General features: G+C 34.6%; 1 pseudogene; it reads right to left on the reverse strand.

The window, feature by feature from the left end:
- The window catches only part of LOC149576460 (AP-1 complex subunit mu-2-like), a 29,099-nt pseudogene extending 13,778 nt beyond the window's left edge, over positions 1-15,321 (reverse strand).
- Positions 15,322-16,312: the final 991 nt, after the last annotated feature.

The following is a 16,312-nucleotide window of genomic DNA, read 5'->3' on the forward strand; positions in this document are numbered from 1 at the left end:
TTCAATGTGACCATTATCCCTACAATGTCTCTTAACTGTTTTGATTAGCAGTCTTCTACGGTTTAAGCCCTTACAAATTTTGCAAGGACAATAATATTTTCCATCACCTTTTCTTTTCAAGTTAGACCACAATCTAGTGATTGTCTCCCTGTTTTGTTCTTCACTTATATTATCTTACATGATTATTCTTTGTAGGAAGCAAAAATTAGGCTATAAAAATTTTGGTCTACAACTTTCACAAACTAAGAAAAACTATCGAAAGTACACAAATCTTCTTAGACCTAGCTAAATAATTTAATATTTTAAAAATACTTTCTTTGACTTTATTTCTAAGACATTTAACCCAATCACCTTTTATAACATTCATTTAATTGCTCTAGGAAAATTTGTGGATAAGATTATTTGTAAAACTTTGAGCAACCACCTGAAGGTCTTATTTCAAGAGACCTTACAACATTAAGCCACTAAAAGAAATTTCAAAACATATAAGCTAAAAGTCTAGTTAAAATATACATTAGATTAAAAAATATACAATTTTCATACTCGAGTGCGCAGCTATAACTTGTGCAACGACCTTCTTGCTTTGCTATAGAAGCTCTCTAGCAATCAAATTATACAAACTACAAGGCCTAATAGCAATTTCAAAACATATAAGCTACAAGTCTAGTTAAAATATACATTAGATTAAAAAATATACAATTTTCATACCTGAGTGCCTAGCTATAACTCGTGCAACAGTCTTCTTGCTTAGCTGTAGAAGCTCTCTAGCAATCAAATTATACAAGCTACAAGGCCTAACAGCAATTTCAAAACATATAAGCTACAAGGCAAGACATATTACATGACATGGCAAAAGGAACAAAATTGACAAGCTTTAGCAAGACATATTAAATGACATCATAGTGCTAGAGAGATCACAATTATATGAGTCAAACATAGTCATGAAAAGCACATAAATTAGTTATAATATGCAATTAAAAGATATAAAGTTAGATAGCGACATCCATAGGGCATATTGAAGAAATGAAATGGTCATATAGATTTCATATGGGATTTTGAAGATGATAGTGTTCTAAGTCAAAGAATCCATTCATATAACCTTAATGACATTAAATGTTTAAGCATGGACAATCATCAAATACCAAAATAGAGCAGCAATAAATCGTTAGCAATAGTATTTGCTTGAAAGTTTCTAAAGCCTTTTCAAAAAATCCATTTTGTTCTTTTAACTCTTAAATCATTTGCTTTCATTTCTATGATGATACAATAGCAAGCAATGTTATTCAAAATTAGATTCAACAAACCTTAGTAGTGTAAATATCCATCTCCTCTAAATTGGACTCCAGACACAAGGGGGCATTCACATACTCTTCCCCTAAAGGTATCCTGAAGAACAAAAGCCACTATTCTTGAGTTTGTGAATTGCACCTCGAGATGAATGAAGCTTAAAAGGAATGAAAAGTGTTTTCATACATTTAAATTAGGATGTAATATTTATTCATAAGTATATACCTTGCAAGCACTTATAATTTCTGTTATATGTGTTGCAGGAAAAGAAGTTTCAAGATAAGTTTACATTGTTGTTATATGTGTTGCAGGAAAAGAACTTTACATTGCTTTAACTTGCCATTGATGAGTATCATCTAAGACTTTTAGCAAAATTTTCCCAGAAAATTTTATCAATTTTTCCTATCGATAATTATAATTATTAAATAAAATAAACCACACAATTATCATTTAGTACAGGAGAGTTATGTTCATATGTTAAGAGACAATTCATTTTTTGTTATGAAAATCTGGGGATGCCAAATGCTCTCAAATATGTTATATTCACTTTTGTTCTAACTTTATTACAGTTAATTTCAATGTAAATTAAGGTTATGCTTTTTCTAAAGAATGATATTGAATGGTCTGTCATAGGTATGTGCTTCATCACTTGATGAGATTTCTGCTAAGGCTCAATTAGATGAGAGAGCCATGATTGAAGAGGCCTCAAATTCTGTAGCCACTGATATGCCAACCATTCGTCCAAGTGCTACTGAGGAACATGGTGAAGTAGAGAAACCAGAGTCTTCAGAAAAACCAAAGGAAACGAATGAACCACTTAAGGAAGATGGATGCCACTTAGGTAAGGTTGATTCTAGTGAAAAAAAGACTTGAAAATTTTGAAACTCCTGTGCAACAAGATATAATTGAAGAGGTTGAGATGCACCTGGTGGAAAAGTAGGAATCTCCAACCATAGTTCAATCATCAATTGAGATCCTATCTTGGAGTGATGATATTGTGAAACATCAAGAAGAAGGGTTGCTAATTGTGGAGCTAGTTGCTGGAGTTGATGCTAATGCTTCTGCTTCTAAAGAACCCGAGTCTCAAGGGGTACATTCTGGTGTTGATGTTTAGAATGAAAAAAATGTGATAGATAACAGTGATATTCAATGTAACAATGATATCAACAGTGCTTTAAGATAGTACACATCTCTTAGAGATGCGTGAGATATTAATAAAAGATAGTGATGCTCAATAGATGTCACTACTATGACAAGCAAGGTCTTTTATATTACAGAGATCTTGAAGATGATAAGAGTAGTTAGGAGAAGCATTATGAAGAGTCATGACAAAAGGAAAGAAACTAAGAAATGAAGACAATATCAAGGGCACTGATGAAAACATCGAAAGAATGCGATAGCTGTTAGAGAAGATACGAAGCAGATGAATTACATTTTTACACAAATGTTTCCAGTATAGGAGTTCTTATAACAGTTTTCCATTTTTATTAACTTTCATATTATAAATGAAGATCTATCTAGGCTGCATTGCTTGCAAAGCAAATCTTTATGATTTTGGTAAACTTACTATTGGTAGTTGGGTAAGAATGGCATCTTACATCAAATGTAGGATGATTAGGTTGATCTAGACATCCATGGAAAATATTGTGACTGAGAGGGATTTTACATGAATATTAGGTCCTAAATGATATTTACCACTATAGAATTTTGAAAAAAAAGTGATGGTCATGACAACTTAGTCAAAAGGATGTTCAACAGAGCATAAGGTCTCATGAATATTATAGCAGTAAGAAAGAGATAATGGAAGGCACGTGTCTTAAAGATAGATACAAGTTTGTCTAAGAGCAAAGCATTACATAAAATAAGACAAGAACATTTTTGTTGAAAAGACGAATACTGAAATCTAAAAGGAAAGCCCAAAGAATGAGAATTCTAGTGCAAAATAGTGATAAAAAAATTAAAGGACAGTAGCAGTCAAGAATCATGCAATTAAGATAGTAAAAAGAAAATTAATGGACAAGAGCCAAGTCATTAAATGGTGCTCATTCAAAGACAAACACAAGTGCTGCAAAAGACTAAAAACAGTGAGAAGGAATTGGAGATATCTTGAGTAGAGATCAATTTGAAGTCATCAAAATCAGTCACTGTTGTCAAGGAACAATGTTAAAGGATAGTGATAAAGAAATACGACATTAAAGGATAGTGATGAAGAAATGTTGAGACACTTTTATATGTATGTTTAGTGAGCACAGATCAAGAACAATGGTAAATGTTGAAAATAAAAAAATAGATATGTCATCAAATGGAATCCATAACAGTGATGATGAGATAGTGAGATGGACTATTATAGAAACTCAGAGATGATAGGACATGACAAGATGTACATTTACCATTGTCTAGAGGAGCATCATCATTAGAGGTTAGAAAAGAGCTATCAACAATGATATGAGTAGATTTAATGACATCAAAACAACATGATCACAATTAATTTCAGTGAAGAAGAAGATCAAAACTATGATAAATATTAGAGAGCATGACTCAAATGATGAGGGGCAGAAAGAGAGATAATTTCACCTTTTTGTTAAAGGTATTTAGAGTGTTTGCAAGGCGATTCACTATCCTTGGATATATTTACAGCTTTTATTTGAAGGATATTCACCATATAATGATCATCAATTTACTGTCTTGTCTAAGGGGTCCAAGCACTAATGCCAAATACCATTTTCTGTTAATAATGGTACAACACTTTTGGTGAAGATACAATATCTGCGATTGTATGAAATGATGCTCTTGGTTACACAAAGTAGACCTAGAAACACAGTAAGAATATTATGATGGCCATCAGACAACAAAGAGCAGTGAGGTGGCCAAGGGTAGAAACAATGTGTGCCATATAAAAGTAGAAATAATATATGTATAAGAGAAAAAACAATGATCAAACAATGTAAGGAAATAGTGAGTAGATATGCATCCAAATAGTGCTACTGCAATGCAAAAAATAGTGACATTAGAGAGAAAGATAGTGGTGAATATACATGCAAAATAGTGATTGATGTTATGAATAAATTATAAAAAATGAATTTGAATAACAGTGACATGGAAATAGTCAATAAATAGGAATATCAATATCAGAGGATAGGAAGATCGGAAACAGTAGTCAGAGATTAGTAATACAGCAAAATTGGGTACATTATCTGGTTTTTGAAGTTCTTGATTGGAGGGGTTTGGATAATTGGCCTATTAAGTTTTATGCTACTCGAGTTGTACTTCCTAAGAATCCTCCTTTTAAGTTCCAACCAATGTGGCTTCATTTCATGGCTTCATGGTTCTGAGATGGAGGCCTGCCATATGAGCATATGATAGAAGTAAGAAATTGCAATATGTTTAAATGGCATATCAAGAAATTGTCATGTATTGGTAATATTTATGCTAGGAAGAGGTAGGCACAAGATCGTGTGTTGTCACTTACAAGAATTCAAGATCTTTTCTTTTCATTGGATTTGAGTAGAGAGGAGTCTCAAGTTGTTTGAGAACTTAAGTAAGTAATGAGAACTATTTTTAGGAAGTAGAAGGTAAGGGTTGATTGGCTTTAGGAAGGAAATACAAATATAGTCTTTTTCTATAATTATGTGCAAACTTATAGTTAAAATAGGATTTATATATCTACTTTGGTTAATTTAGATGGAATTTATTTGATCTTTTCATATGGTTTGTCTTGGAAAAATCTATGTGGTACTATTTAGAAGATTCATCCCTACTAAGGATGAGGGGAATGATGTAGAGATGGGTAAGGGCTCTTTATCAACTATTAGGCAGTCTTGCCAAAAGATCAAATTGCAATCCAAACTGACAATGTTCCTTAGGGCTACTAATGGCTCACATATACAAATACAAGGACTCAACTTCACGAGGGTTCTACTATGGTTTCCAAGGTCCTCAAACACCTAACCCAACCCAAAAAGTTCACTCATCGAGTTAATGGTTATAAAGATTAATTTGAGCTTGTAAACATTGTTTCAGGTTTACAATTTTTGTTCTCTAAATAAATAAACCCTCTATGATCAGGCAGTTGAAGCAAGAAAACATCAAATGCTTGGAGTGTATTTGCAGCGTTCATGTTTAATACTACTGGCTGCATTAGTGCTCTTGAGTTCTATTTACATCTTTGCAACTCCAATCCTGAAGCTACTATGGCAAGAGGAGAATGTAGCAAATCTATTAGGAGAATATGCACTTTGGATGCTACCAAATCTGTCTGCCTATGCATTAGGTTTCCTAATGCAAAAGTTTCTTCAAGCACAGAGAAAAGTCATGGTAATGGCTTGGATTGCCTTGGCCGTGTTATTGTTTCATGCATTTCTGAGTTGGTTATTAATCTTCCAAGTGGGTTTAGGGTTAGCTAGAGTAGCTATTACATTAAACGTATCATGGTATATTATCGATATTAGTCAGCTTTTGTATATAGTTTACTTTTGCCAAGAGGCTTGGAAAGGGTTCTCTTGGCTTGCTTTTCATGATCTATGGGCTTTTCTTCAAATTTCAGTGGCTTTGAGTGTCATACTATGGTTAGTAGCAAAATCACTCTTTCTATTTTGTGTTCTAAACTCAATTTTTGGTATAAACCCTAATTAGGATATGCAATGATGGGTAATTTTAAAAATGCAACAATTCAAGTTTGATGCACTATCTATTTGGTAAGGAACTCCTCCACAAGTTTGATGCCCTATCATTTAGCAATAAAACTAATTTATCATTTAGCAATAAAACTTCCACCCACACAAATTGCTAAGTTGTGGACATTTCTCACATATAGAGCCTGATAATATACCCTTCTCCAAATGAATATAACGCAAAATGCCGATGCACATACCCTTCTCCAAATGCATATAATGTATGTGATAGCCTCTGGTTTTGTAGGTAAGTTTGAGGGTTTTTGAACATGGAATAAGTTGGAATGAAATATCTCGCAATGCACCTCAAAGTTCAGGTTTTCAATGATTGAAATGGCATACAACGCGACTTGATATGCCGTAGAAGAAACCCGTCGAATGACCAACACGAGATTTTTTTTCCAATTATAGCCTGACGCCGTCGTAATTGCGACACCTACATTGCCTGATGTCACAATTGTGACATCGTCAGGCTATAATTGAAAAAAAAAAAGCCAAAAAAAATAACATTTTCCTGCCATCGCAAATTGACCCCTAATGTATTAGTGTTAGGATGCATGCCTAAAGTAGTAGAAGTGTTGAAGTTCCAAATCAGTCACAAGTAAGGTGACAGAGGGAGAAATAAAATGAACCTGCATAAGTTGCACCTGCATGATAAGATGCTAATATGTCTTTGTCATTTTTGTCAAAGAGGGAGAAGTTGTGAGAAACTGATCACATGCTGATGATCAGGTAATCAAAAGTATGAGGGAGATATTGATCAAATGAAGTTGAGAGGGAGAATTTGATAGAAATAATTAAAAGTTGATCAGAAAAATAGAAGATGAGCAATAAAAAGTGACAAAAACAAAGAGGGAGAAGCATAAATGAAGCAATCAGAATAGTAGAGGGAGATGTGAAGTCACAATTTTCTTTTTGACATTTTACTTACTATTCTAACCTAGGTAGCATTTGGTTGAATAGTTTAGTCTGATGGTTGATTAGCTTGGTTTGCCATTAATACCAAAGAGGGAGATTGTTGGAAATATGATTAAAAAGGTCATTGTTGAAGATCAAAGAGGGAGATTTTTGCAAAGAAGGAAGATTATTGTTAAAAGACTATTTTCAATCATTGTTTTGTCATTGATGTCAAACCTACTATTTGTAGGAATGCCATTTACTTATAAGATCCAAGTACTATCACTTAGTTGATTGATGAAGAGGATTTGATCAACAAGATGTAACAAGAGTACCTAAGGGAAAGGTTAAGTTATGATGTTGTAATGAAGTGCAAGGATCAGTTAAGATAATGGTTAAATGATGTATTTATAACTTACTCAAAGATACAAAGGTTGGTCACACTTAGAAATATTGGAGGAATAAGTTGTAACAATGTTGACTGCAAAGCTTAAACTAAGATCATTAGTGGTTGCCGAGAAAGTTAGTTGAAGCCGAGAAAATTCTCAATTGGAGCTGATTTATAGGAAATTCTAGTGTGTGCCGAGTGATCTTCAGGAGCTGAGCATCAGGAAAAACATAGTTGATGCCGAGCAACACAATACGTGTTGAGCATTAGTATTTCAATAGTGTCAAGTTGCTGCACAATTTTAAATGACAAAGATTTGCCAAATATGAGCTGAAAAAGAGGTTACCTTGAGTTTTGTGAACTAGTTGGAAGATAAGGATGATGAGCTGGTGGCATAGAATTCTATGTAAACTATTTTTGAGTGAATTCAAGAGGATTATTCAAGAAGTTTCTAGAGGAAACAAAATATGGGTTAGATGTAATGAATCCTACCTAATCCATAAAAATTAAAATTAAATGAAGGAAGAATCGAGCAGGAAAAGAACTCCAAGACTTCTATTTAAGGAGTCATAGACCAAGAAGAAAATGCTGCTGATGCTGTTGCTGTCAAAAGAGCCAAATTGCGAAGTGCTTAAAAGGGTGTCCAGAAGAAGACATCTAGGAGAAGGAAGAGCACAAAGGCTCTATTTCTACAAGTGGTCATGAAGAGATGTTTGCATTGGTATATTAAACATAGAGACTCAAGAAGACTAAGCATGAAAGGAGGGCAAGCTATCAGAGTTGCAGAGATTGAAGGCCAGGCAATTGAATGAGTCGAGAAGTGATCTGAGATTTATAAGTTAAGTTGTATGTTGAAGTTAGGTCAAAGATTTTCTAATACTCTCTAGCAATTGTATTATATATGAGAATCCTATGGACTTAGGTTGGTTTAATAGCCATTTTAAAATCCTTTAATAGGGTGGCATTCCAAGTGAATTTTCTAAAGTCCTCTAACAAGGCCCACTTCTAACAGGGTGGTCAAATCCTCTAACAAGGTCACATTTAGCAGTGTGCTGCAAGCATTTAACAGGGCAGGCCTTTCATAGGGCATCACTTCAGAAGAGTGAGAATTGAGTAGCATGTTACTGGTGGTTTTTCCCAAATTGGGTTTCCACATAAATCACTGTGTTATGTGTTGATTTCTTGTGTGTTCTGATTGCATGTTGATTTACAGTAACTTGCTAGTTAGAAAAGTTAAATCTTGGATGAATGAATGATTGAATGGGCTCACTATACTTAGTGAAAAGTTTGAATAGGATATTTGGACCTTGAATAACTGATTCACCCCCCCTCTCAGTTATTCTAAAGCATTTCTAATAGGTAAGGATATGAAGGTGGATAGGAAGAGTATATAAGTTAGAGAGAGACATATGGGTAAAAAATAGAGAGGGATAAAGATCCATCAATAAACCACAATATCATTATCTTTTATATATCTTATTATGGGCATAACCATTGTGTCAATCAAATTGGAAGTGCTAGTAGGTAAAAATGATTTTAGCAAATTTCTATTAAAATTTTAGATAGTCACAAAACCCTTCACAACAATCAACATCTTATAACATATAATTTTTGAGATGGTTGTTGTAGCGACCTGACATCACTGGTGCTTAGGTTTTTATATTTTTTGCTACATATTTCCTCACTTGTCCAACTTTGGAGGCTACACCAAGAAAAGAAAAGATAAAAAAGATAAATCAATTGTCTTGGATAGTGCATTTAATATGGGCCACTCATCATAAAAACAAAAAAATGATAATTAGGGTGTATGTTTCTTTGATGTAGGTGAGAGTTGTGCCTTGTGTATTAAGTCTGGTACATAGATTTTGATAACCAATATTTTGATAATGAAGGTAGGGGAAGGTCCCAGAACCTAGATAACAATATTAAGTTACGTTCTGGTAATAATGCCTTGGGCCATTATAACCAAACAACGTGCTAGATTAGCATGGTCCAACACATGAACCAAAACCTTCAAGAATTTTTTATCAAAAATTGTACCACACTTAGAAAACTAATAAGTCTCAACAATAACATAGTATAAATAGAGTAATTACTATCCTTGATAATAAAAAACTTAAAGTTTAAATAATAAAGCATCTTACTGTCATAGATATAGAACAAAAATGTAAAACACAAGTTCTTTAAACCAATAACATAGGGATCATCCCTGAAACTAGAACCAAAATTAAGAAGGAACATAATAGTTTAGAAAACATATTAGGCCTTCTTAATGGCTTCCTACTCCTTTGCTAGTTGTTTGATCTCATCCATCCAATCAATGATATTTCCTATACCCAAGTCATCCTTGTGGTTTTCCTTGCTAGTCATCTAGCTTTCTTTAACTTTTTTCTTCCCATGGTGACTCCAAGAAAATTCCTTTCTAATATCTCTCACTGAATCTTGCAAAAGGTAGACAACATAACACCAAACTCAATAATGGTAATAATCTCACTGTACAACTTATTTAGGGATTTGACCTTGGTCTACAATATTTCATTACAACTAGTCATCTCCTTCTCAAGATTGTTAAGTTTTACTTTGATGAAGTTGATGGAATTCTTCTTCATATTAGTGTTTACCTCCTCTTTACTCAAATTTTCCTGATTATGTTCCTCATTTTCGATCACCTTTTCTTAGTTCTAGCTAATGTTGATAAAAAAGGATATGTATTATAAAAGTTTCTTATGAATTTATTTTTCTCAAGTAGTGATGCATGAGCATCCTGGACTTGTTGGCAATCTAGCATGTTGGTGTGTTTTGACCTTGGATTTTGAGGACTTGGTCAAAGGAAGATGTTTGGCATGATGATTACTCAGTAGTTTTTGGTTGCAATATTAATCAAGGTTCTAGGTTCGAGTAGCATTACTTGGTCATGTCCTAGTGGCACTTGGTTGGTAAAGACACTCAGTGTACACTAGGAGCTTGGTTTATACTACATGGCTCATTTATGCTAGGTTACAGTATTCACCAAGTACCTTGGTCAATTAGGGGGCTTGGTTGATGGAAGACTCAACACATATTGGTGCTTAGCAATGCTTGTGCAAACTTAGCTATGCTTGGTAGATTTTTGATATTTGGAAGTAGTTATTCTAATGCTCGATCACGTCTTGGTCCTATTTTGACCAAGCTATCTATGCTTAGTTTATAGTGTGAGCCAACATTGGCATTTACTTTGGTTGTGTTTATTTAATTTCTTTTATGATCTAACTTGTGGCTCAACATGTTTTTAATGTAAGGGTTTATTTAACTTGTAAAATGCTAGGTTGACATGTGGCTTAGTTGGGTATAAGTAAGGGGTCTTGTGGAGTCTTTAAGAGAAATCATCCAACTTGGAGAAGAGGATGTGGAAGAGGAGTGAGCTTTGAGAAGAGCTAGTAGTTGCAACTTGGGAAGAAGGAGATTACTTGGTGGGCTTGCAAGCACAAGTTTAGATCGTCCTTGGAGATTTATACTAGAGTGTGAGTCTAGACTAGCTAGATTTTGGGATTGGATCTTGAGGGATCTTGCATAATTGTTATTGTAATTGCTATTGTATTGGTCATAACTAGGAAGGCCTTACAACCTAACACATTACATGTAATTGGTTATTCTATGAATAAATTATTGTAATTGGTATCTGAACTTGCATATCTAATTTTTTTTTCCATTGTGTGGTTATTTGACAGGGGCTAGGACATATCCATTGGGGATTCTCCTACCTTGCATTGTTTCAGGTGGTATCAGAGCAAAAATTTTCTTAAGCATGTAGACAGATCACCAAAGGTGAGGTAGTTTTCACTAGGACCTGGGGTGGAGATTATTTGATTGAATATTGGACCTAGTTGATTTATTGTGGAGGGTTTAAAAAAAGTCTTGGAAGATGGTTCCAAGAAAATTGGATCCTAGAGAAATTGAAGATCTTTGTGATGTTATGGAAGCGAGGATATCAGAGAGGATTAAATAAAAATTAAGATCTAAGATGACATTGATGAAGAGTGATATGATTGCTAAGATCATAAGTGTGACAGGTGGTGTACCTCAACATGCGGGTATTGAAGATAGTTATGAGGAAGTTGTTGAAGACTTTGAGGTTGTTGGATCAAGTGGCAAGAATAGAACTGATCATATGGAGAGACCTATGGGAGATAGGGTTGGTTAGCTTGATAGACTTGGATCTCAATTAAAGATGAAGCATAAGATGAAGATTTCTAATTTATTAGGTACTTTGAATCCTGAAGATCTGATTGATTAGATTGGTGAATTGGAAGACTACTTTGAGCTAGATAATATTGGAGATCCACTTAGAGTGAGGTTGGCACAAACTAAGCTGAAGGGACATGCTTCAATTTGGTGGAAGGAATTAGAAAAAGATAGAGAGGAGGAAGGTGAAATAAAGATCACTAGATGGAGATTGATGGAGACTAAATTGAAGGCTAAGTTCATTCCTACTAATTATGAACTTGAGTTATTTAAGAAATTGTAGAATCTAAAGTAAAAAGATATGATTTTGAAAGATTGTACAGAGGAGTTCTACAAGTTGACTATTCAGTCTAGGTATAGAGAGTTGTCTAAGGAGAAGGTGGGTAGATATATTAATGGCTTGAGATTCAATATTTAGGATGAGATTAGTATGTTAAATATTATTTTGGTTGAGGATTCTTATCAATATGCTTTGAGAGTAGAAGAGAAGCTAAAGAGGAGACATCAAGGAAGTTCCCATGGAAATGAGAAGCAAGACTACTTGGCAAAGGCTAAACCAAGTGTAGAAGATGAACCAAAACCTATTGATCAGAAGAGAAGGATATGTAGAGGTGAGTTTAAGGGTACTTATTTCAAATGTCATGAAGAAGGGCATAGAGCTTATGAATTTCTTAAGTCTAGTGAAATAAAAGCTATTGTGAATGAGGCTGAAAATCATATCAACCAACTTAAGCAAGGAGATAATTTACTAGTTTGAGGAGTACTGGTTGGTTAGAGGACACTAGAATCTTGTCAGAGGAGTAATTTATTTAGGACTCATTCTAAGTCTGGTGGTAAAGTTTGCAATGTGATTGTGGATAGTGGTGGTACTAACAACCTTGTTGTTAAAGAGATGGTACATAAACTTGGTTTGAGAAGATTAATACATCCTTCTCCTTATAATATTGGTTGGTTGCAAGATGAACATGTTTTAGAAGTGAGGGAGCAATGTCTTGTTGATTTTTAGATTGGGTAGTATAAGGATCAAGTGTTGTGTGATATTATGGACATGAGTAGTTATCACATATTTCTTGGTACACCTTAGCCATATGATTTTAGGGTTGTGCATGATTTTGCCAAAAATGTGATTACTATTAAGAAAGGTGATATGAAGCATTCCCTATTTCCTTTACAGAATGAGGAACTTGGTATGAGAAACTTGATTATTGGTTTTCGAGTTGAGATGAAGGATTGTGAGAGGGTTATAGATTAGCATGGAAAGAAAACCTATAACACACAAAGGATGGATGTGGAGAAGCAAAAGTGGAACAAGGGAAAGAGTGTGCAAGTTGAAGACCTAGAGAATATGTATGTGAAGAACCAGTTTGGGATTTATGTACTAAATCCCAGAAGAAGTTCTTCTAGCTATTAAGAACACCTTTTTGAACCTAGGGTGTTTGATGTAGGAGAATCCTAGACTTGTTGGCAATCCTACATGTTGGTTTGTTTTGAACTTGGAGTTTGAGGACTCAGTCAAAGGAAGAGGTGTGTCTCAGTCATTATTGAGTAGATTCTACTTGCAGTGTTAACCGAGGTGCTTGGTTGGAGTAGCATTACTCAGTAATGTCCTGATGGTATTCAGTTGGTGAAGGTACTCGACATACATTAGGATCTCATTTTATATTGCATGGCTTGGTTAAGTTTGGTTGTAGTGTTGAAGAACTAGCTTAGTCAATAAGGGGGCTCGGTTGATGGAAGACTTAGCACATACTAGTGCTTGACAATGCTTGTGTGAACTCAATTATGCTTGGTGGATTGTTGATATTTGGAATCAGTTCTTTTGATGGTTGGTCATGTCTTGGACCTATTTTGACCAAGTTATCTATGTTTGGTTTCTAGTGTGAGCCAACCTTGGCATTTACTTTGGTTGTGTGTATTTAATTTCTATTGTGAGCCAACTCGTGGCTCAACATGTATTTAATGCAAGGGTTTATTTAATATGTAGCATACTAGGTTGACATGTGGCTTAGTTGGGTATAAGTAAGTGGTCTTGTTGAGTCTTTAAGAGAAATTATCCAACTTGGAGAAGAGAATCTAGAAGAGGAGTGAACTTTGAGAAGAGATAGTAGCTATGGCTTGGGAAAAAGGAGATTGCTTGATGGGTTTGCAATCACAAGTTTAGATCTTCCTATGAAGTTTCTACTTGTGTGCGGGTCTAGATTAGCTAGGGTTTAGGGTTGGATCTTGAGTGATCTTGCAAAACTATTATTGTAATTGCTATTGTATTTGGCTATAACTAGGAAGTTCTAATAGCCCAACACATTACATGTGATCAGTTATTTTATGAATAAAATGTTGTAATTGGTATCAAATCTTGCATATCATTTTTTTTAATGTGTAGTTATATCTAGGGGCTAGGACATCTCCATTGGGGATTCTCTTGCCTTGTACTACATCAAGTAGGATAACATCATTTGGAATAGAAAGATATAGAGTATATGGATTTTTTACACTATAAGGTATGAAGTTTAATTTCCCTTTCTTTTGCACCTCTTTGTTAGCTATGGTTTCATTCCCTTATTTTAATACTTTTTTATCAACTAGGGTTTCATTTTTTTAGATTAAGGTAAAAAATAGGTTTTGAAGGGGACTCGAAACCATTAACAGAAAAGTAAAAGATAAACCATGAAGCACTACTAGGTTTTACAAGGACTTGAAACCTGCAATTTAATAGTTACAAAATTAGGTTTTACAGGGACCTAAAACCATAAAAAAGATCATAAAATGAACCCAAGTTTTACAAGGACCTGGAACCTAGTTTTTACAACAGACAAAAACTAGTATAATAGCCAAGATCAACGACTAATTACCAGGACCACTACAAAAATAGAGACTAGATACTAGTGACACTACTAGTTGCTATTGCAGCTCTTTAATCATTTTCACCACCTCTTTGCCTACCTTCACAGTGCTTTGGATGGTATCAACAACAGATCCCCCAGTTACCTTGGCTGCCTTTTTCCTAGAGCTCTATCTGGTTCTTTTACTTCGTCCACCTAGAGACATGATTTCTTCATTGGTTTGATTCCCTAAACTTGCAACAACTGCAAAAATGTTGGAAGTAACTTGCTCCATCTTATTACCACTTTCTTTGATCAATAGACAAAGTTCGTGTTCATATTCCTTTAGCTTATCCGATATATTACCAACCTAAACTTCCATTTGGCTGATCTTTGCATGGTCAATTTCCTAGTCTTGTTGCACCTTTTCCACTTTTCTTTTCAAACTCATTAATTCATTATACATCCATGACTCAACTTGGAGAGAAGTATCAACTTTAAGCTTTGCAGTATGTAGGAAATAAAGCACAGTATCCCTACCAGTAGATCGATTCTTCTCCTTCCCCATTTCTTCCCTTCCAATTGACTCATACTTCTCTATCCTTGTATCTTCCCTCACATTCACAAAATCCTTGTTAGTAAGGTTCTCCTTTTCCTTCACCATTTCTTCTTTTTCATCCCTCACTCCCTAGGAATGCTCACTTTGATTAATCTCCTCTTCACCAACATTACCTGACCCTATTTTTTTCTTAATGCTTTCTTCCTCCTCATCCTTACCAGTCTCACCCTTACTACTTGAGTAGCCTTCCAAATTGGAACTAAAATCTCCCACATCCATATTCTCCTCCTCCTCTAGATTTTTGTCATCATTATTATTTGAGTTATCAGACTCAGTAATCTCTTCCACATTTTTTTGAGGGGTTTCTTGAGTTTCTTGCTTTAGACTCCTTTTTCCCCTAACCCCTTCCTCACCCTTACTCTTCCTAGAGTAAGTTTCAATAATAGAGCCCTTCTTTTTCTCAGATGGAGGGGAAGACATAATAACCTTATTTTTACAGTAATCCTCAATAAGTAAAATTGACCCTTCATGTAATATTGGACGAGACTCTTTTTTCCTATGAGCTTGCAAACTTTGGAGTAAAGAAAATCTCAGATAAAAAAGAAATGAGAGCCTATTCTGGTGCCTAAAGTGATTAAGGAACACAAAATGAAATTTATGAACATGCTTAGCTCTACCATCTACAATAAAATACTCATGGATGCAAGAGAGCACAACCTGCCAGATAACCTTGATTTGACCTAGTTAATAAAAATCACCATTCTTCTCCAGATTCTTTTCCTCCTCATCTATTTTGGGGAATTTATTAAATGCAACACTTGAAATACTTGTTTCTTTACTAAATTTTATGCCTTCCTTAAGCAGACCCATCACCTCAACTATGAAATCTTCAGTCAAATGCATAATCACCCCATGTAGGGAAACCCTATCTTCAATCCATTTTTTGAAGAATGCCTTTGTAACATGAGGTTTACATCCATGAAGGTGCTCCAGATAAGCGGTGACATTACCCTTTTGCAGAATTTGCCAAACAAAAGCTTTGGCCTTCCATGCCTTACAATTTTTTGGCTCCTATTTTCTTGGTTTTCTGTCCATTTCCAAAGACTTTGATTTACTACAAAAAGCCAAGGTCAAATGAACATGAATAAATAATGATTTAATCAAAGACAATGTATTCATTAAAACAACTAAGGCATGCAATAAAACATATACATGCAAATTCAAGATAAAAATCACATTAATGTACTTCCTTAGGGAAAGAACATTGACATCTGTAACCCCACTTCCATATATCATTAAATTGCTAATCTTAGAAAATATTTCCCTCCATCGCGTGCATTGTATCATAATTAATTAGGGATTTCAAATTGACATTCTTGCTTAAATCACCATGCCATGTCATCCTATACCCCCTTTGGACTACCAGGTTAGCAATCCAGTTAGCCACCACATTTCCTTCTTGGAAAGAATG

The sequence above is a fragment of the Cupressus sempervirens genome, chromosome 1 (genome assembly GCF_028749045.1).
Source record: "Cupressus sempervirens isolate cs-2001-9-10 chromosome 1, ASM2874904v1, whole genome shotgun sequence".
In the NCBI taxonomy this organism is placed as follows: Eukaryota; Viridiplantae; Streptophyta; class Pinopsida; order Cupressales; family Cupressaceae; genus Cupressus; species Cupressus sempervirens.